Source organism: Lithobates pipiens, unplaced genomic scaffold (genome assembly GCF_037356315.1).
Source record: "Lithobates pipiens isolate NorthernLeopardFrog02 unplaced genomic scaffold, aLitPip1_a1.2 Scaffold_37, whole genome shotgun sequence".
In the NCBI taxonomy this organism is placed as follows: domain Eukaryota; kingdom Metazoa; phylum Chordata; class Amphibia; order Anura; family Ranidae; genus Lithobates; species Lithobates pipiens.
The window spans coordinates 12,177,375-12,199,247 of NW_027507825.1; positions in this window are offsets into that span (position 1 = coordinate 12,177,375).

Sequence of the window (21,873 nt, forward strand, 5' to 3'; positions counted from 1 at the left end):
AGTATGAGGTACAATCCATTGTTGACTCCCGTAGGTTCTGTGGGCGCATACAGTACCTGGTGCATTGGAAGGGGTACGGTCCGGAGGAACGCTTCTGGGTTTCATCCTCGGATGTACATGCCCCTGCCCTCCTCCGCAATTTCCATAGACGTTTTCTCCTCAGGCCCGGTGGCCCTCCGAGGGAGAGGGGTCATTGAGGAAGAGGTACTGTCAGGGCTGGCTTAGCCCTTCCTTCTCTGGGCTGGCTGCTGAGCTGTCGGCTAATTGCCAGCTCTCATCTCTCTCCATAGTTACCCAGCTGTTCCTGATCCTGCTCATCTGACCTGCCTACTTAAAGCTGTCCAGCTCACTTCATCTCTGCCTCTGCCTTGGTCACATCACAAGAAACCATCTCCTGCATTCCTGTTTAAAGATTGGCTTGCTGACATCCCTTCTGGCTCCTTATCCTGCTTGCTGTTCCTTTACTTGGATCCCTGACTTCTGGCCTGGCTGATTACCCGATTTGGTTCCTGAACTCTGGCTTGGCTGACTACTCGATCCGGTTACTGGACTCTGGCTATGTTTTGACTACGCTTACTCTATTTACCTTTTTATTTTTTATTAATAAACAAGTGTGATTTAATTGTACTTCTGTCTCAGTCTGGTTCATGGCTTCTGACACCAGGTTAGCAAATGCGCAGATCAGGTTGAGTTGACAGGCAGGAATGTAGTCAGGGATCAGGCCAAGATTGGAAATGTTAAGGCAAACGAGAGATGAGACAGAAGCAAAGTCCAGAGGCAAGCCAGGGGTCGGCGCAGGCAGAGTTCAACCAGAATCAGGAGCAGGATCAGGTCGACAATGGATAAGCAATACTGGAACAGATATTCAGATACTTCGGGCGCACAATAGACCAACCGGCACTGACACCAGGCCATAGTTCAGTTTAAATAACCTGCCTGGCGTTTGTGCTCCAGTGCACGTCCCTGCATCTTTTCACGCATGTGCACGTCGCAGCGCACGTGCCTGTGAACATGTGATTTGGCCACAAAACATTATTCTGCGCATTACATTATCCCTCGTTGTTGTCAGTGGATAAAAATTGTTTCCCAAGGACTGGATAAAAGCAAGCAAAGAGCCACATCTGGCCCCTGGTCCGCAGTTTGGAGACTACTGCTTAAATGAAACATGCAAGTGTAAAAATATTAAAAATGATTGCTGAAATTACATTAACGTTTTAAAGCGTCTATGAAATTTTAGAGATTAGGTTTAAATGTACTTTAATTGGGATGAAGATGGAACTTTTTAGAAGGAAAAAAAAAATCAAACCACATCTTAGTGTAACAGAGCAGTGTATTAATCTGTCTTTTTCATTGAATCATGTCTGATATCTTCTAATGCAGACTGACTGATGGTGACTGATCGGGCCCATGACATGATGAAATATTGCCAGGAGGGAGAGTGGAAGTGTGAAAAGAGAAGGGAAGCAGAACAGGAAGAATGAGCCCCGATGGCAGGAACTCAGAGGCATGCCATGTTCCCTTACATGGCCCATGATTTTTTAATTCCAGGCGGTATAGCATTAGAAAGATCTGGAGCAGCTGTCCAAAATTGAAAAGTTACTGGAGTGTAGTCATAGAGTGAATATCTGATGTGCTCTCTGCAGTAAACTTTTCATATTCCAAACAAATAGACTAAAGCAGTGGTTCTCAACCCTGTCCTCAAGTACCCCCAACAGGCCATGTTTTGGGACTTTCTCTTACATAAAATAGCTATCCAAAATACCAAGCCATTGACTCTGATTTAAAGCAAGATAAAGGAAAACCTGCAAACATGGCCTGTTGGGGGTACTTGAGGACAGGGTTGAGAACACTGAACTAAAGGAACATGAAACACCCTTTTGTTGACAAGTATTATCTATCTCCATAGGGGTACAATTTAACTCTAAGCCAGGCTTTCCGGTGGATTATGTCTGGTTTAGAGTTATGGGGGGGGGTTCAGCTAATCATACCCTCCTGCATGCAGAGCAAGAACAGATGGAACCCTGGAAGTAAATGCTACATGCATGGGCGTCCGCAGAACTTTTTTCAGGGGGGGGCATCATTTTAGGGTCACCCATGCACCGCCCCTTTTTGACAATGTCATGATCACATTATCATGGTCAGAGACTGCAGACAAAGTACAGTCTCTAGGATAAGTAATGGATAATGGCCAACAGGCCCTCTTACCAGACCCAGCAAAACTACAGCAGTGATCCCTCCGGCTGGATGATCGCTCACTCTGGGTTCCCCTGTGGTGACTCTGGTCAGTAGTGTAGCATGTCTGTACCCTGGTAGTGGCTCATTTTTTCTCTCTGTTGGCACTGGGCAGCGTTTCTCTCTCTGGTGGCACTGGGCAGTGTGTCTCTCGGGCAGGAAGCTGGGCGGGGAACCTGGTGAGAGCCGCCGTCTCTTGTCCCTGACAGGAGAAGGGGGGGGGGGCAAGTGGGGGAAACATTTGATAGCCCGCAGCACGCCTTTCTCCTGTCACAGTGACACTGAGTTCTCTGCTGGACTGAGCAAGGAAAAGAGCCCGAAGTCACACTACACTGATGGGGGGCTTGACAGCATCTTGATGGTGTTACCCCACTGGTGGATGGCCCGCACCCTGATAGCGATGCAACTGTGCTGAATTTAAGATCTGATCCCTGATTCCAGGGGGGGGCACTTGACCCCCCTTGCCACTACCTGCGGACGCCCATGGCTACATGAATCATTTGCCCTTACTCAAGATTGCCATGGTTAAAAATGCAAGGGAGTGTTTTTTATAAGGGATTTGTCTGCAAAAAAAGCATGTGCTTTGAATAATAAATACGAACTACAGTATCTCACAAAAGTGAGTACACCCCTAAGTGAAAATGTCCAAATTGGGCCCAAAGTGTCAATATTTTGTGTGGCCACCATTATTTTCCAGCCCTCTTGGGCATGGAGTTCATTCACTAGAGCTTCACAGGTTGCCACTGAAGTTTTCTTCCACTCCATGATGCCATCACGGAGCTGGTGGATGTTAGAGGCCTTTTGCTCCTCCACCTTCTGTTTGAGGATGCCCCACAGATGCTCAATAGAGTTTAGGTCTGGAGACATGCTTGGCCAGTCCATCACCTTTACCCTCAGCTTCTTTAGCAGGGTCCAGTCTCCCAATGGAGCGGGATCATGCTCTGCTTCAGTATGTCACAGCACATGTTGGAATTCATGGATCTCTCAATGAACTGTAGCTCCCCAGTGTCTGCAGCACTCATGCAATCCCAGACCATGACACTCCCAACACCATGCTTGACTGTAGGCAAGACACGCTTGTCTTTGTACTCCTCACCTGGTTGCTGTCACACATGCTTAATACCATCTGAACCAAATAAGTTATTTTGGTCTCGTCAGACCACAGGACATGGTTCCAGTAATCCATGTCCTTAGTCTGCTTGTCTTCAGCAAACTGTTTGCGGGCTTTCTTGTGCATCATCTTTAGAAGAGGCTTCCTTGTGGGACAACAACCATGCAGACCAATTTTATGCAGTGTATGGTCTGAGAATTGATAGGCTGACCCCCTCACCCCTTCAACATCTGCAGCAATGCTGGCAGCACTCATACATCTATTTCCCAAAGACAACCTCTGGATATGACGCTGAGCACGTGCACTCAACTTCTTTAGTCGACAATGGCGAGGTCTGTTCTGAGTGGAACCTGTCCTGTCAAACTTCTGTATGGTCTTGGCCACCGTGCTGCAGCTCAGTTTCAGGGTCTTGGCAATCTTCTTATAGCCTAGGCCATCTTTATGTAGAGCAACAATTCTTTTTTTCAGATTCTCAGAGAGTTCTTTGCCATGAGGTGCCATGTTGAACTTCCAGTGACCAGTATGAGAGAGTGAGAGCGATAACACCAAATTTAACACGCCTGCTCCCCATTCACACCTGAGACCTTGTAACACTAATGAGTCACATGACACCCCGGGGAGGGAAAATGGCTAATTGGACCATATTTGGACATTTTCACTTAGGAGTGTACTCACTTTTGTTGCCAGCGGTTTAGACATTAATGGCTGTGTGTTGCATTATTTTGAGTAGACAGCAAATTTACACTGTTATACAAGCTGTACAAGCCAGGCCTTCTCGTCCAAAGTCAGTGCTTGACCTCACAAATGCTCTTCTGGAAGAATGATCAAACATGACCCCATGCCACAACATTAAAAAAAATTGGTATAGCCCCCCCCCCCCCCCAAATCCCTACTAGACCCTTATCCAAACATGCAGCCTGGCAGATCAGGAAAAGGGAGGGGACGAGTGAGTTCCCCCCTCCTGAACCTTACCAGGCCACATGTCCTCAACATGGGGAGGTGGGTGATCTGATGCAGGGGGGCTCTGCCCCCCCACCCCAAAGCACCTCATCCCCATGTTGATGGGGACAAGGGCCTCTTCCAGACAACGGAAGGGGGTGGGGGTTTATCGGAATCTGGAAAGCAGATTCCCCCCTATGTAAATGCCCATTGGGTACCCCTACCCATTCACCAACAAAGTGTCAAAAAGTAATAACCACAAGAAACTGAAAAAAAATAGTGTCTCTCGATGTAAATCTAGAGTCACTCAAAAATAAAAACACTCCACCTCCTGAGAGGCCTCCTGCCGTATGCCCGCTCTGCTCTTTGACATTTCTTATATAGGCAAGGGGCAGGGGCTATGTCATCCTTCTGATGTCACGTGATATCAGAAGGGGATGGTGCCACCAGGTGATGTAGCCAGGTGGCTCCATCCCTTGCCAATTTATAAGAAATGTCAAAGCGCAGAGTGGGATTCTGGTGTGATGCCTCCCAGGTGGCGAGAGCATTTTTGTTTTCTATTCTATTTTTTGGGTCCAGCAGGCATCATGATTGATGATGGATTTACATCAAAAGACACTATTTTTTTTTTTAATAAAGTACTTGTCAAAAACTGTTTCTTGTGGTTATTACTTTTTGACACTTTTTTGGTGAGTGTGTAGGGTTACGATGTACCCGATACCCATTCATATGGGGGGTGGGATCTGGGGGCCTCTTGTTAAAGGGGGCTTCCAGATTCCAATAATCCCCCCACCCACAGACCCTCACAACTACAGCACAGTCCAGGGTTGTCAGGAATAGGTCCCCTTGCCCCTAAGCACCCACACCTCCATGTTGAGGACATGTGGCCTGGTATGGTTCAGGAAGGGGGAGGGGGCACTCGCTTGTTCCTCTCCCCTTTGATGACCTGCCTGGTTGCCTGCTTGGCTAAGGGTCTGGTATGTATTTTGGGGGGACCCCACCCCGTTTTTTGTTTTTTTATACGTTTTGGCGTGGCGGGTTTTTTTCTTTATTTTTTCAATATCTGAGTCCTAGCATGCTATAGATGTGCCACTTCACAGGGGACCGCCCAGGCACTATATTTAAATACATTTTTCATTTTTATTGTTGCAGTTTAAGCATAATTAAAATAATTTCTCCTTAAAAAAAATTATCATTTTTAAAATTGTTTTTTTTTATTGATGCATGTCCCCCAGGGCAGTACCCAGACCCCCATACCCCTTTTATGGCCAATTACTTGCATATACGCCTTCAAAATGGGCTCTTTTGATTTTTCCTGTTCGGCTCCCATAGACTTCAATAGGGCGCCCCCAGTGGCAGATCTCCAGAACTGGTGTTCCTCCAGGAGAGTGGCAGGTCCCATCAATCCTCCGACATTGTTAATGTGACAGAAGGAAGGCTTGCTTTCTGAGGTGGAATTGCTCCCTTTCTCTCTTCTCTGTAAGCAGCTGAAGATTACATGCAGTGGTTTTTCTGTATCTTCCTTTGCCATGCAGACTGTCTGACTGGGCAGAGCCCTCCCCCCTTTTATTATCAGCGCAGAAGAGAGGCAGAGCTCAGCAGAAAGTGCAGAATACAAGTTAACTTTTCCCCCCCAACTGGGGGGAGCAGCTGTCTCACTAACCAGCATTTCAACCTGCTTACAAATGCATCTTGGGGGTTTAGAGACTCCCCCTTCATCAGGGCACTAACACATTACTTATTGTATGTAATATTCAATATGTATTAATTTAATAATAATGTATTATTAATATTATATTTATAGAGAAGATTTTTTTGGGAGGCTGAAATGGACTTTTGTGGTGCCATACAAAGGCTTGGGAAACACAAAATAGCTATAAAAGGTTTACATTTTATTCCTATAACAATTTGAAATACATAAATTTAAAAGAATGAGACAAAACAATGTCTCTATATGGTCACTGATGTGGTGACATTGAAAGGATTATACCAACTGTATATTGTTTGCTCGACATGTTTCACGGAAGGGGTTACCGCTTCTTCAGGAGCTTTTTTTGTACATATACACACATAATGTTATAGAGCGATTACCAATGTCAAACTACAAATCAAAAGAGAAAGCACATTAGTCATAACATCATAAGGTCATAAAAGTCTAGAATAAATATGAAACAAAGATATATTTTGTGTGGTAATATTCCCAACAGGCCACCTTACCAAAGACGCAATCACGTGCACGACCCATGCCCGTCTATCCCGGCGGGCATGGGAGTCCCACACGCAGAAGACACAAACCTGATATCTGGTCAAAAGACAAGTTGAAGAAATTGATAGTAATAATAAACTAAATAACTGAGCTAGCAAGGATACTGAATGGGGGCTAAACATTTTTACTTAATGTATCAAAGCAGTCAATGCATAGATCTCAAAGGGGGGCCTCTACGGTATTTCAAAACACACTGTAATAGTAAATGTATAAATATAATCTGCTATAACTCAAACCATACACAGAAGCTTACAGGAAAGCATTCCTGTATCACATAGATACTTTACCTAATAAAATAGATAGACCGCAAAGCCACGTGTAGAAATTTTAGATGTGAAGGGATATATGGGATTATTTCAAGATGTTACCCTACACTAATGTGAGGAAGCTACCATTATATACTGTATATATTAGCCCAATCATATATATCCAGTGCTCACCTTCAAGATAGTGGACACTTGGGTACAGATGTAGTAAAGTCCTAGATCAACAAAGACAGGCATACCATACCCCAGAGGCATCGTTAGGGGGTGATTATTGGGGCTACAGCCCCAAATCTGGGGCCCGTAGCCCCGAGTCTCTTGCTCCAGGGGTCCCTGCCTAACCAAAGGGCCGTGACCTCTCTGCAGCCTGGCCACGCGTGTGGCGGGTGGGCTGCATGAGAGAGCCAGGCAAAAGCTGATGAGAGAAACAAGCAGGCAGATGAGCAGAGGTGATATCATTTCTCTCCGCTGCCGCCTCCCATCACCGCTCTCCTGCCCTTACTCGGAACTGACGTGTCCCATCTGGTCTATCCATTAGTGGAGCTTTCCTCTCATAAACAGTCTCCCGGCAGCCCCTGTGTACTGTGACGGCTGCTTGTGATCCTCCCCTGATGGTTTCTTCAGTCCATTCTTCAGTGGACCCTTTCGTGGATACGTGGGATATGATGGCTCCTGACGTTGACCTGGCAACAGCTAACAGGTATCTAATGCACACTCAGATTCCCATGGCATCTCTGGTGTGTGCAGTGTGGCTCTCTGTCTCAGTGGCCAGGAGACCTGCTGAGCCATCCATCTGGGGTTCCTAAGTTCTGCACACACATAAGAGCAACCCAAATATGATATTGGACTATCTATCATTGTTTTTAATAAAGCGAATTCTCTTTTTTTTTTAAATATATATATTTTTTATTTATTTGAACGTTGGCCACCTTGCTCTTTCTGCTTGCAGTTCCTGTAAAAGCTCAGTATAGGATGTTGACTCTCTGGGTTGACTGCTGGCAATTTAGATTTTTTTTATTTTTTTATTCTTTATTTTATTTTATAAAAATGTCATAATATAAAACCATATGTTTACTTACATCTTAAATATACAAAACATTATCCTTATCCCCCCCCCAATCTCTCAACACCTCGACTCGAATTCCAAGGACAATTATTTTAACTGTTATTATCATCCTTTTTCAATCATTACCCCCTTCTATTATTGACGTATTAACTCAACGTATCTCCACGTCTTTTTAAACATTTTCCAACTTTCCCATTTGTCTTTTCGATCTACCTGTCACGTACCTGGTTAGAGAGCCCCAACGTGCAGGGAGCGGCGCCTCGTAAACCTCCGGCTCTCGAGCCCCTGGTGATGGAGACAGGGGTTCAGGAGCCCGGAGGACACAAGTGCCTAGCCGGATAGCAGATAGCGGATACAGCTGGAACAGATGGTAACTGGAACGGCAGGTGCACCCGGCGCTGGATGTCGGTCAAGGACTGCTGGACGGCTGGCACAAGTGGACCGGCAAGGTGGCAGAGACAACGGGTGCCGGACTTCGGGCAGACAGGCGTAGTCAATCAGGCTGGGTCGGTAACTATCTGGCAGCGGAGGTACAGAAGCGGGAGGCAGAGGCGTGGTCAGTCAGGCTGGGTCGGCAACTATCTGGCAGCGGAGGTACAAAGGCGGAAGGCAGAGGCGTAGTCAATCAGGCAAAAGGTCAAGGGCAGGCGGAATACAGGCAGAGTCCAGGAACAGGTCGGGTATAATATCAGGAACACGATCACAAACAAACAGCAGAAGTCTCAGGAACGCTGTAGACTGAACAGCGCCGAGGAGCAGGAGCTGTGGCCTTAAATAGTCTATTGGGCACCAGGATTGGTCGTACGGCCCGTTTGCGTACCCCCGCAGGTGGCCGTGGTTACGCTCGTGACCCCGCGCACGTCCGTACGGTGCGAACGCCCGCTTGTGTCGACGCGCACCTGCGAACGTCTGTTGGAACCTGCGTGCACCCGCGCGTGTTTGTTCGCGTCAACCCGCGTCCGAGGGCGTCGGAGATCCCGTCGTACAGGAACCCTGCAGGTAAGTCTCTTCTGTACGATCGGGGTAGCGGAACGACCGTGACATTGCCCCCCCCCAAAGGGCAACCTCCGGATGCCCAACTGCGTCATCCTATCAGGATGGGACCTCTTAAAGGCTTGGACTAGTTTTGCAGCATGCAGGTTGGACTCTGGTTCCCACGAGTTCTCCTCAGGGCCGTAGCCCTTCCACTTAACCAAGAACTGGATCTGGTTCTGTCTCTTCCTGCAGTCCAGGATGGACTCGACCTCGTACTCCAGTTCCCCATCAATTGTCACGGGCTCAGGAGGATTGGTATTCCGGTCAACAAAGGGATCAGGAACCGCAGGCTTCAGTAGCGAGACATGAAAGACCGGGTGTATCCTAAATGACTCCGGGAGTTTCAGCTCAACGGCCACGTCATTTAGTTTCCTTATGATGGGAAATGGACCCACAAACCTCGGGCCCAGCTTCTTGGATGGGCAGGCTAGCTTCAAATTTAGTGTAGACAACCAGACCTGGTCCCCGACCTGGAGGTCAAGTTCCCCTCTTCTCCTCTTGTCAAAGGCCTCTTTATAGCATTTCTGGGTCTTCGCCAGGGTCTCTTGAAGAAGCTTGTTATTGTTCAAAAAAAAATTAAGGTCCTCCAGGACTGCAGGTACTGAACATTCGGGGAGACTACCGGACAAAAAGGACGGATGGAAACCAAAATTTGCAAAAAATGGTGACTGTTTAGTGGCAGAATGAGTAGAATTATTATAAGCAAACTCTGCAAGCGGTAAAAGTGATGCCCAATCATCCTGAGAGAAAGAGGAGAAACAACGCAGATATTGCTCTAACGTCTGGTTGGTTCGCTCGGTCTGGCCATTGGTTTGAGGGTGATAGGCCGAGGAGAGACGAAGCTCAATCTTCAGAGCTTCACAGAGAGCTTTCCAGAACCTGGACGTAAATTGTACTCCTCTGTCAGAGGTAATGTCAGCAGGAACACCGTGGAGCCTTACTACTTCCTTAATAAAGGCCCTGGCCGTTTCTGTGGCCGACGGGGTCCCCCTCATCGGTATGAAGTGGGCCATCTTGGTAAACCTGTCTACCACTACCAGGATAGAGGAGAAGCCTTCAGAGAGGGGCAGATCCACTATAAAGTCCATAGATATCATCTTCCATGGTCTGTCCGGGATGGGTAAAGGTCTCAACAAGCCCCAAGCCCCTAATTTGCTACCTTTATTCCTGATGCAGGTGGTGCATGCCTCCACATATTCCCTGCAATGCTTCCTCATCTGGGGCCACCAGAACATGCGCTGGAGCAAGTCCGTGGTCTTGAACACCCCAAAATGACCGGCCAGTGGATGGTCGTGACAGGAACTGAGGACCGCCGTACGTATCTCTTGGGGGACGAAGATTCGGTCCAGATGCCAGAGAAGTCCGTCCTTGGAGGTTAAGGAGATGTCCGGTGGGATGGCTGGATCGCTGGAAGCCTGTTTAATTTGGGATAGGAGGCCTTCCTGGAGCAGAAGGAAGTTTCCTGGAGGCAGGATGGTGTCGGGGGTAGGAGGTTCCACAGCTTCGTTGTACATCCGGGAAAGAGCATCAGGCTTCACATTCTTTGACCCGGGCCGGTATGTGATGTGGAACACAAATCTGGAAAAGAAAAGTGCCCACCGGGCCTGCCGAGGTTTCAGTCGCTTGGCTGCTTTCAAATACTCGAGATTTTTATGGTCGGTATAGACCAGGATTGGATGAGAGGCGCCTTCAAGGAGATAGCGCCATTCCTCCAATGCTGCCTTGATCGCTAGGAGCTCCCGGTCACCGACATCATAGTTGCGCTCGGCTTCTGAGAGTTTGCGGGAGAAGAAAGCCACCGGGTACAGAAGTGACTTAGGTCCCTGTCTCTGGGAAAGTACTGCCCCGACGGCCACTTCCGAAGCATCCACCTCCAGGATATAAGGCAGCGAAGCGTCGGGGTGTTTGAGAATTGAGGCAGAGATAAACAGGTTCTTCAGAGTTTCGAAGGCCTCCTGAGCCCTAGGGGTCCACTGAAATTTCTGGTTCTGTTTGGTCAGTTCAGTGATGGGGGAAATAATGGAAGAAAATCCCCTGATGAATTTCCTGTAAAAGTTCGCGAATCCCACGAAGCGTTGGACCCCTTTCTTGTCCGAGGGAGCGGGCCAGTCTACGATGGCTGAAATCTTCTGTGGGTCCATTTCTATGCCGTTTACGGAGATGATCAAGCCCAGGAATTGGATACTTTGCTGTTCAAAAACGCACTTCTCTGGTTTGGCGTAAAGGCCATGGAGGCGGAGACGGGCTAGGACACTCCTCACATGCTCCCGGTGTTCAGCTAAAGAGGAAGAGAAGATTAAGATGTCATCGAGATATATAACAACAAACAAATCAAGGTACTCTCTAAAGACATCGTTAACAAAGTGTTGAAATGTAGCGGGAGCATTACAAAGTCCAAAGGGCATAACTCGGTACTCATAATGTCCGAAGCGGGTACGGAAGGCGGTCTTCCATTCGTCGCCTTTGCGAATGCGAATGAGGTTGTAAGCGCCCCGTAAGTCCAACTTGGAGAACACCTTGGCCGACCCCAGTCTCTGAAATAATTCGGGCACTAACGGTAGAGGATAACGGTTCTTAATTGTAACTTTGTTGAGTGCTCGGTAGTCCACACAGGGCCGTAAGGAATGGTCTTTCTTCTGAACAAAGAAAATCCCTGCGCCTGCTGGGGAAGTGGATGGTTGTATGAAACCCTTCTTCAGGTTGTCGTCCAGGTAGGTTTTCAAAGCACCCAGCTCGGTTTCAGATAAGGGGAAGATCCTCCCGAACGGGATCTCTGCTCCAGGGAGTAGGTCAATAGGGCAATCGTATTGCCTGTGGGGAGGTAAAGTCTCTGCGCCCTTTTTACTGAACACATCTAGAAACTGGTGGTAAGCTTCGGGCACAACCTGTCGGAGCTCGGTGTCTGTCTCCATGCAGAGCAGAGAAGAAGAGGCAGGGTCCGTGTTGGTGGCTGGGAAGCAGTTTTGATGACAATACGCAGACGGGAACTCTACTTCTCCAGTGAACCAGTTAATCAGAGGGTTGTGGGCCTTCAACCAGGGCATGCCCAGGATCACGGGAAACAGGGGGGATTTGATGATGTCCAGACTCAGGAATTCCTGATGAGTTCCGGCTATGGTGACAAAAAGCGGGGACGTCTCCTGGGTAACGGGTCCGGATTTAAGGGAGGAGCCGTCGGCCAGAAAGATTGAAAGTCCCTTTACCCTAGGCCGAAGAGGGATGTTGTTTCTCAGGGCAAAAGACAGGTCCATGAAGCCGCTGCAAGCTCCAGAGTCTATGATGGCGTCAACGCTGAGAGTCTCTCCGGAAAACTGTAGGAGAAGAGGTACAACCAGGTGAGAGGTGGTGTTGGTGCTGGGCAGAATGGCAGGAGAAGCAGAGGGTGCAAGAAGGCACTTACGTGACTTGGCGGGGCAGGTGCGAACGTAATGTCCAGATTCCCCACAATAAAGGCAAAGGTTGCCAGTTCTCCGGCGTTGGCGCTCCTCGGGCGTCAAGGAAGGGCGAAGTAGACCCAGTTGCATAGGCTCCGAAGGATCCAGAGCAGGTGGAGCAGGAAGGACCGGAGGGTTGGGACTTGGAACCCGCGGCATCATCCAGACTGGGCGAGAAGTGGAAGTTGAGCGCTCTAAACGACGCTCCCTCAAACGCCTGTCAATCTGAATCGAGAGATCGATGAGGGCTTCGAGGGTTTCAGGGGTTCCCACGCGAGCCAATTCATCCTTCAATGCCTCCGAAAGTCCCATGCGGAACTGGTAGCGAAGGGCTGAGTTATTCCACTCTGTGTCGGCACTCCAACGCCTGAACTCAGACACATAGTCCTCTACTGGCCTGCGACCCTGTTGGAGTACATGCAAAGCTGCTTCTGCAGTGGCGGCAAGTTGCGGGTCCTCATACAGTCGGGACATGGCTTGGAAGAAATCGTTCAAAGAGTCCAAAGAGGGGTCCTTTCGTTCGAGGAGACGATGTGCCCAGGCCTGAGGTTCGTCGGTTAATAGAGAAATGACGAACCCCACTTTTGTTGCCTCGAGAGAAAAAGTCCGGGGTTGGAGGGCGAAAAAGAGCTCGCAGGAGTTCCGGAAGGCCCTGAACTTATTCCGGTTACCGGAGAAGCGGTCTGGTGTAGGTACCCTTGGTTCTGGCGGCATCATGACCACTGACGGTGGGCCTGGAGACCCAGAGGCAGCCGGGGCTGCGGCAGATAGGGCCTGGACCCGTTCCTCCAAACGTCCGTAGCCTTCTTGTAGGCTCTTCACGGCCTGGGTGAGGCCGGCTAGATGATGGCAGAGTTCATCCATGGGAGACGCTCCCTGCGAGGGCTCAGACATCCTGGCTGTTCGGTACTGTCACGTACCTGGTTAGAGAGCCCCAACGTGCAGGGAGCGGCGCCTCGTAAACCTCCGGCTCTCGAGCCCCTGGTGATGGAGACAGGGGTTCAGGAGCCCGGAGGACACAAGTGCCTAGCCGGATAGCAGATAGCGGATACAGCTGGAACAGATGGTAACTGGAACGGCAGGTGCACCCGGCGCTGGATGTCGGTCAAGGACTGCTGGACGGCTGGCACAAGTGGACCGGCAAGGTGGCAGAGACAACGGGTGCCGGACTTCGGGCAGACAGGCGTAGTCAATCAGGCTGGGTCGGTAACTATCTGGCAGCGGAGGTACAGAAGCGGGAGGCAGAGGCGTGGTCAGTCAGGCTGGGTCGGCAACTATCTGGCAGCGGAGGTACAAAGGCGGAAGGCAGAGGCGTAGTCAATCAGGCAAAAGGTCAAGGGCAGGCGGAATACAGGCAGAGTCCAGGAACAGGTCGGGTATAATATCAGGAACACGATCACAAACAAACAGCAGAAGTCTCAGGAACGCTGTAGACCGAACAGCGCCGAGGAGCAGGAGCTGTGGCCTTAAATAGTCTATTGGGCACCAGGATTGGTCGTACGGCCCGTTTGCGTACCCCCGCAGGTGGCCGTGGTTACGCTCGTGACCCCGCGCACGTCCGTACGGTGCGAACGCCCGCTTGTGTCGACGCGCACCTGCGAACGTCTGTTGGAACCTGCGTGCACCCGCGCGTGTTTGTTCGCGTCAACCCGCGTCCGAGGGCGTCGGAGATCCCGTCGTACAGGAACCCTGCAGGTAAGTCTCTTCTGTACGATCGGGGTAGCGGAACGACCGTGACACTACCCCTTCTTCTTCTTCCTCCCACCTATCGCCTAAACTCTCCAAGTGGCATATTTAATTTATACCAAGTATCAAATCCCAGATTTTAGGGCTGTCAACTTCCTGCCATTTTTTCGGTATGAGACTTTTCGCTACATTGATCAGAATGGGAATTATAGTTGTTTTATATTGTTTAACCGAACCATCCACTCCATGGAACAAAACTATCCAGGGATCTTCCGGTATTTCTTTGTTGGTAATTTCCTTTATTAGTTGTAAAACCTCCTTCCGATATTTTTTTCATTGTGGGGCAGTCCCACCATAAGTGGGCCATTGTTCCTATTGCCTTACACCTTCTCCAACACTCCGAGGATTTCTCCGGTTGAAATTTACTTGTTTTATCTGGTGTCGCATACCACCTTGCCAGGCACTTGTAGTTCATCTCTACCATCTTTATAGCTACAGCAGAACTGCGTGTTAATTTCATGATCTGATCAATGGTGTGTTTATTATATCGTGACCCCAATTAATTTTCTCATTTTTAGATTAGTTTAAGTTAATTTAATTCAATCTGATTTAATTGTATTTATTTAATTATTTATCAAATTAATTGTCATCAATTCAATTCAATTTATTTATTGTATTTGTTTTATTTTTTTATAATAAATAAAATATTTTCAAAATATATTTTTATTTATTAAAATTATTTTCTCCTTTTTCATTTTTGAAAGCTTTTTGCTGGCTGGGAAGTAACTTTAACTGTAGTTTTGTTAGCAGTGGGCCTGCCATGATCTCCAAATTGTAACCTTATCATTTCTAGTGTCAGCGGCGGCTGCCGCCATGGCGCTGCCTCTACTCACCGCCCAGCTGTGAGTCATTTAATATTACGGTCATCGAATAAAAGCAGCCGGCAACTTCATAACATCAAACGTATTTATTTTCAAGCCTTCACAGTGAGTACAGTCAGCAGCAGACTAGTTTCGGCGATAAGGCTTGTTCACAGAACTCATGTATGTTAAAAAGCATGAACAATTATACATAAAGACTGTCACATGACTACTCCTCTCCAATCAACAGTGTGTTCAATTCAAGTCAGGTGATTGGTTACAAATTCTCAACAGATGTGTAGATGACAAATGAGAAGCAAATAGTCTAGCTATAATACAACACTTAAAGTGGAAGTAAACTCCCTTATGGTTTTCAGCCAAGGAAGCTGCCATCTTTGCCTCTGTTTAATCTTCAACTGCTATGGTGCTGCACATGTGATTCGTTATGGCACCAGCCATTGGATGGTTTGATAGTTTGGCTGAGAGCACAGCCAATGTGCAGTTAGCGTTCCCGACATACCTTTTTTTTTTAACTGTTTAAATCCATGGGTTTACTTCCACTTTAAAGTGGTTGTAAACCCTTACAACCAACTTTGACCTACAGGTAAGCCTAGATTAAGGCTTACCTGTAGGTCCAAGAAATATCTCCTAAACCTATACGGTTTAGGAGATATTTTCCCCGAAGACAGCGGCACGCAGGCACACTGGGCAGGCCGCAGATCGCGGCGACATGCCGTGAGTGTCGGCTCCCGTGGGAGTGACGTCATCGCGGCTCCGGCGAATCACATCGCTGGAGCCGCGAGACCCGGAAGTCGCTCCGGGATCCATGGCAGCGGCGAAGAGGAAGACAGAGGACTGCTTCGGGGGCTTCGTTCTCAGGTAAGTTATTCATACTAGCTCATTATGCCTTTGCCTTACAGGGTGTGCTTTTAAAAAAATAAATAAAAAATTTGCCTTTACTTCCTCTTTAAGATACAAAAAATACAAAGACAATCTTGACATGTGAAGAGAAACATATATTAAAAGCTCTATAAGAGAATCTTTAATGATAAAATGTATAGATTAAAAAAAAAATGTAATTTAATAATGTAACAATAGAAATAATGCTTTTCAATCACCCCGACACCATAACAACCATGGTGCCATGATGACTGAAGCGTGTCCCCTCGCCTGGCCTGCAAAAAGGTTGGTGACCGCTGTTAGCCCCAGATCTTTTGCAGACCTAGCAACGCCCCTGCCATACCCTAAGATAAAAGCACAGGGGCATGCAAAGAGGTTAGAGCATCTAAATGTGTGCCAGAGGCTGAAGCACAATCCATATTACACATACCATTCACAGGGGCTGGTTCCAAAAAGAATGTAGCAGCTCAATTGGTCATGTAAAAAGTTGCGTCTTTGGTAAGGTGGCCTGTTGGGAATATTACCACACAAAATACATCTTTGTTTCATATTTAGACTTTTATGACCTTATGATGTTATGACTAATGTGTTTTCTCTTTTGATTTGTAGTTTGACATTGGTAATCGCTCTATAACATTATGTGTATATACAGTATCTCACAAAAGTGAATACACCCCTCACATATTTGTAAAGCCGCGTACACACGGGCGGACTGTCTGGCCAACTTAGTCCGTCAGACAATCCGACGGACAGTCCGTCATACTTTCCAATGAACGGACTTGCCCACACACACCACTTTTTGAGCGGACTAATACGGCGTACTAAGTCCGCCATACTATCCGCCCTACTTTTGAAATGAACGGACTCGCCCACACACGCGGAGGAAAGTCTGCTCATTTCGAGCGCGTCTCCAGGTAGGCGGGGCCCGCGAAGGAGACATCGCTGACCCCGCCGCCTGGTATGGACTTAAAGGGGAACCCCAACGCCGAAAAAAAACGGCGTAGGGGTCCCCCCCAAGTCCACAACAGACCCTTGTCCGAGCACGCTACCCGGCCGGCCAGGAAAGGGGGGTGAGCGAGCGCCCCCCCTCCTAAACCGTACCAGGCCGCATGCCCTCAACATGGCGTGGCCCCCCCACCCCAAAGCACCTTGTCCCCATGTTGATGAGGACAAGGGCCTCGTCCCGACAACCCTGGCCGTTGGTTGTCGGGGTGGCGGCGGTGGCGGCGACAGAAGACCGGGCCACCGCCTGTAAAAGAGCTATAAGAAGCGCGGTGGCCCGGCAGAAGAATCAAAGAGGGGGACAAGACCCCCGAAGTCGGGAGAAGAGGCCGGCGGCGAGGAAGAAAGCCGGACTCCTCCGCTAGCAAAAGAGCTACAAGAAGATAGCGGAGGAGTTCGGCGAGAAGACCCCCGAAGACGGAAGACCCCCGGAGCTGTGCAATAAAGTATTTTATCTCGTGTGTTGTGTTTTTTTTGGTACTTTTATTTTACAGGTGAATGGGTAGGGGTACATTGTACCCCATACTCATTCACATAGGGTGGGGGGCCGGTATCCGGGGGTCCCCTTATTAAAGGGGGCTCCCGGATTCCGATAAGCCCCCTGCCCGCAGACCCCGACAACCAATGGCCAGGGTTGTCGGGAAGAGGCCCTTGTCCTCATCAACATGGGGACAAGGTGCTTTGGGGTGGGGGGGCCACGCGGCCCCCCCTTCCCCAAGGCACCCCCCATGTTGAAGGCACGCGGCCTGGTACGGTTTAGGAGGGGGGCGCTCGCTCGCCCCCCTTTCCTGGCAGGCCGGGTAGCGTGCTCGGACAAGGGTCTGTTGTGGACTTGGGGGGACCCCCACGCCGATTTTTTTCAGCGTTGAGGTTCCCCTTTAAGTCCACACCAGGCGGCGGGGCCAGCGACGTCTCCTTCGCGGGCCCCGCCTACCTGGATACCCGCTCGAAATGAGCGGACTTTTCTCCGGGCGGGAAAAGTCCGCTCATTTCAAAAGTACGGCAGACTGGCATACACACGGGCGGATTGTCCGCCGAAATGCGAGTCCGACGGACAGTATTACGGAAATTCCGAAATACTTAGTACGCCGGACTGCACGCTGAAAAAGTCCGCTGAAGCCCACACACGAGCGGACTGTCCGCTGAAATGTGTTTTGGCGGACTAAGTTGGCCAGACAGTCCGCCCGTGTGTACGCGGCTTAAATATTTTCTTCTATCTTTTCATGTGACAACGCTGAAGAAATGACACTTGTCTACAATGTAAAGTAGTGCGTGTACAGCTTGTATAACAGTGTAAATTTGCTGTCCCCTCAGAATAACTCAACACACAGCCATTAATGTCTAAACCGCTGGCAACAAAAGTGAGTACACCCCTAAGTGAAAATGTCCAAATGGGGCCCAATTATTTTCCAGCACAGCCTTAACCACTTGCTTACTGGGCACTTAAACCCCCCTCAGTCCCAGACCAATTTTCAGCTTTCAGCGCTGATGCACTTTGAATGACAATTGCGCGGGCATACAACACTGTACCCAAATGAAATTTTTATAATTTTTTTCCCACAAATAGAGCTTTCTTTTGGTGGTATTTAGTTACAGCTCGGAGTTTTATTTTTTGCTAAACAAACAAAAAAAGATGCAAAAAAAAAAAATCATGTTTTAATAGTTTGTTATAAAATTTTGCAAACGGGTCATTTTTCTCCTTCATTGAAGTGCGCTGATTAGGCGGCACTGATGGCTGCATTGGTGGGCACTGATGGGCTGCATTGGTGGGCACTGATGGGCTGCATTGGTGGGCACTGATGGGCTGCACTGGTGGGCACTGATAGGCATAGTTAAGGCGGCACTAATAGGCACAGATAAGGCGGCACCGATGGGCACAGATAAGGCGGCACTGATGGGCAAAGATGGGCACATAAGATGGCACGGATGGGTGGCACAGATGGGTGGCACGGATGGGTGGCACGGATGGGCACTGATAGGTACCACAGATAGATGGGACTGATGGGCACTGATAGGTGGCACTGATAGGTGGCTCTGATAGGTGGCACTGCTGGGCACTGATGGGCGGCACTGCTGGGCACTGATGGGCGGCACTGCTGGGCACTGATGGGCGGCACTGGGGTGCAGCACCTTTGAGGCAGATTGGGTGGCACTGTGGGGTGGCACTGTGGGTGGCACTGTGGGTGGCACTGTGGGTGGCACTGTGGGCACTATGGGCACTGACGGGGGGCACTGACGGGGGGCACTTACTTTTGCGTTTTATTTTACTTCAGGATGGCACTGCGGGAGGCAGGTGGGCACTGGCAGGTGGCAGGTGGTCCCTTGTATTGATGGCCGTGATCGGGACTGATGTCCCGATCACGGCCGCCGGTGATCGGCTTTTTTTTTTTCTCCTCGCGCTGTCAGCGCGAGGAGGAATAATAGCCGATTACCGGCTCCGTTCTATCACATGATCAGCTGTCATTGGCTGACAGCTGATCACGTGATAAGGGGTCGGGATTGACCCCTTGCACGGATCGGTGATCAGGCGAGTCTCACGGACTCGCCGATCACAGAGCGTGCCGCGCGCGCCCCTCAGGGGGCGCGCAGGCCGCTCGTATCCGGGACGACGTCAATAGACGTGTCCCGGAAATGTAGGTCCGCGCTGTTGCCGTCATTTGGCAATAGCGCGGATCTGTAGTGGTTAAAGTGGTCCGTGGCCCCTAGAAGGCTCCCGGAAGGAAGAGGTGCGAAAATGGACGCAGCCTGCACAGGGGACAGCGCGGGCTTCGTTTGCAGGTAAGTGGCATATAATGGGCTAGAATGTGATGCATAATAGCCCATTTTGCTTTTAATTTGCAGGCCTTTGTGAGGAGCCAAAGAGGAAGTAAAACCGTTTTTTATAGCAATGATCGCTGTGTAAATGCCAATGGTTCCAAAAATGTGTCAAAAAAGTGTCCGATCTGTCCATCACAATGTTTCAGTCCCGATAAAAATCGGTGATCACTGACATTACTAGTAAAAAAAAAAATAATAATAATAAAAAATGCCATAAATCTTTCCCCTATTATGTAAACGCTATAACTTTTGCGGAAAGCAATCAATATACACTTATTGTGATTTTTAGTACCAAAAATATGTAGAAGAATACAAAACGGCCTAAACTGAGGAAAAAATTAGCTTTCTTTTAAAAAAAATTTGGGGATATTTATTATAGCAAAAAGTACAACATATTGGGGGTTATTTACGAAAGGAAAATCTAGAAAGTCTACTGAAAGTGTACTTGGAAGTAAGGTTGCTGAAAATCCGAGGGGGACGTGCAAAACAGCATTTTAGCACGCACATGATTGGATGATCAATATAGCTTCCCCTCATTTCAGATCTACCTCTTAGCCCTTGTATACACGGTCGGATATTCCGATGGACTATGTCCGATAGGACCGTGTTGTCGGATAATCCGACCGTGTGTGGGCTCCATCGGACTGTTTCCGTCAGACTATCCGACGGACGAAGTTTTCCAGTTGGGCTATAAAATTTTCCGACAACATGATCCGATCGGACTTTGTCCGATTGTGTGTAGAGAATTCCGATCGGACAAAGTGCCACGCATGCTCAGATCAAATTCCCAGACCAAAGCTATTGGCTACTAGCCTGAACGTAGTCCCGTCGTAACGAAATTACGTCATCACGTTCTGAACGATCGGATTTTCCGACAACTTTGTCCGACCGTGTGTATGCAACAGTTCCGGACAAAATCCTTCGGATTTGGTTGTCAGAATGTCCGACCGTGTGTACAAGGTGCTTAGATTTAGAGCAACTGCACTTCCAAGTGCACTTTCAGTGCAAAGTGGAGTTGCTGTTCGTAAATAACCCCCATTGTGTTTTTTTTTTCTTCAAAATTGTCGGTCTTTTTTTTGTTTATAGCGCAAAAAATAAAAACTACAGAGATGATCAAATACCACCAATAGAAAGCTCTATTTGAGGAAAAAAAAAAAGATGTCAATTTTGTTTGGTTGCAACATCGTTAAAACGACGTAATGCCATATCGCAAAAAAAAAAAGGCCTGGTCATTGAGCAGCTAAATCTTCCGAGGCTGAAGTGGTTAAGTTGCACTTAGCATGAAAAATATATCTGATGTAGTAGTTTGGGGCCATTTACATACAAAACATATTTTCTATGTGAAATGATTTTAAGCGTAAGTTCAAGTGCAAAAAAAAATACTATTCTAAAACTAAAAGCTTTTTGGAATGCATACACAATTTAGACTTCAAATGGGCGAAATAAAAACAAAATACGTAATTTGTATCTTTCTCTTATAAAATAACGATCAAAGAATTTTCCTGAAATAGTTAAAAAAAAATCTTTAAAAGTACTTTCAAGGTTCCAGGCTGCTCCCGGTGCCCCATGACCTCCATGAAAATTCAGAAGATAGTGTTCTGCTCGCTCGCTGTCTTGGGTCATCTCTAAGCTGTCAGTCAGATCTGAGAACATCTCGTGAGTTTTTATTTTACTATTTCTTCATCTTCAATAGAGGGAGGAAGAGAACTATTTTTTTTAAAGCGGAACTCCAGGCACAAAAAAAAAACTGCTATTAGATATATTTGCTCGATAGCCATAGGCATTGTAAATTCAGTCTGTGTGCAACAAACACCTTTTTTTTTTTTTTTTTTTTTTCTTTTTTATATTTCAAACTCAGATATGACCCTGTAAAAGTAGCAGTGACATCACAGTCCTGTGCACAGAGCATAGCTAGAGTATGGGCTCAGTAGGTTCCACCCACCGCAGGAGGGGCCAGAGACAAGACCAATCACCCTGCACAAGGCGAGAGAGCAGAGCTATGGCTGCACCCACTACAAAAAACGACAGGAGGGGCGGAGACATGACCATTCATTCTGCACAAGGAGAGAGAGAGAGAGAGAGAGAAAGAGCAAAGCTGTGGGAAGGGCCAGTAGGCCCCACCCACTACAAACAAAACTACAGGAGGGGGCAGAGACAAGATCAGTCATCCTGCACAAGGAGAGAGAGCAGAGCTATGGGAGGGGCTCAGCAGGCTCCACCCACTACAAAAACTACAGGAGGGGTGGGGACAAGACTATTTAT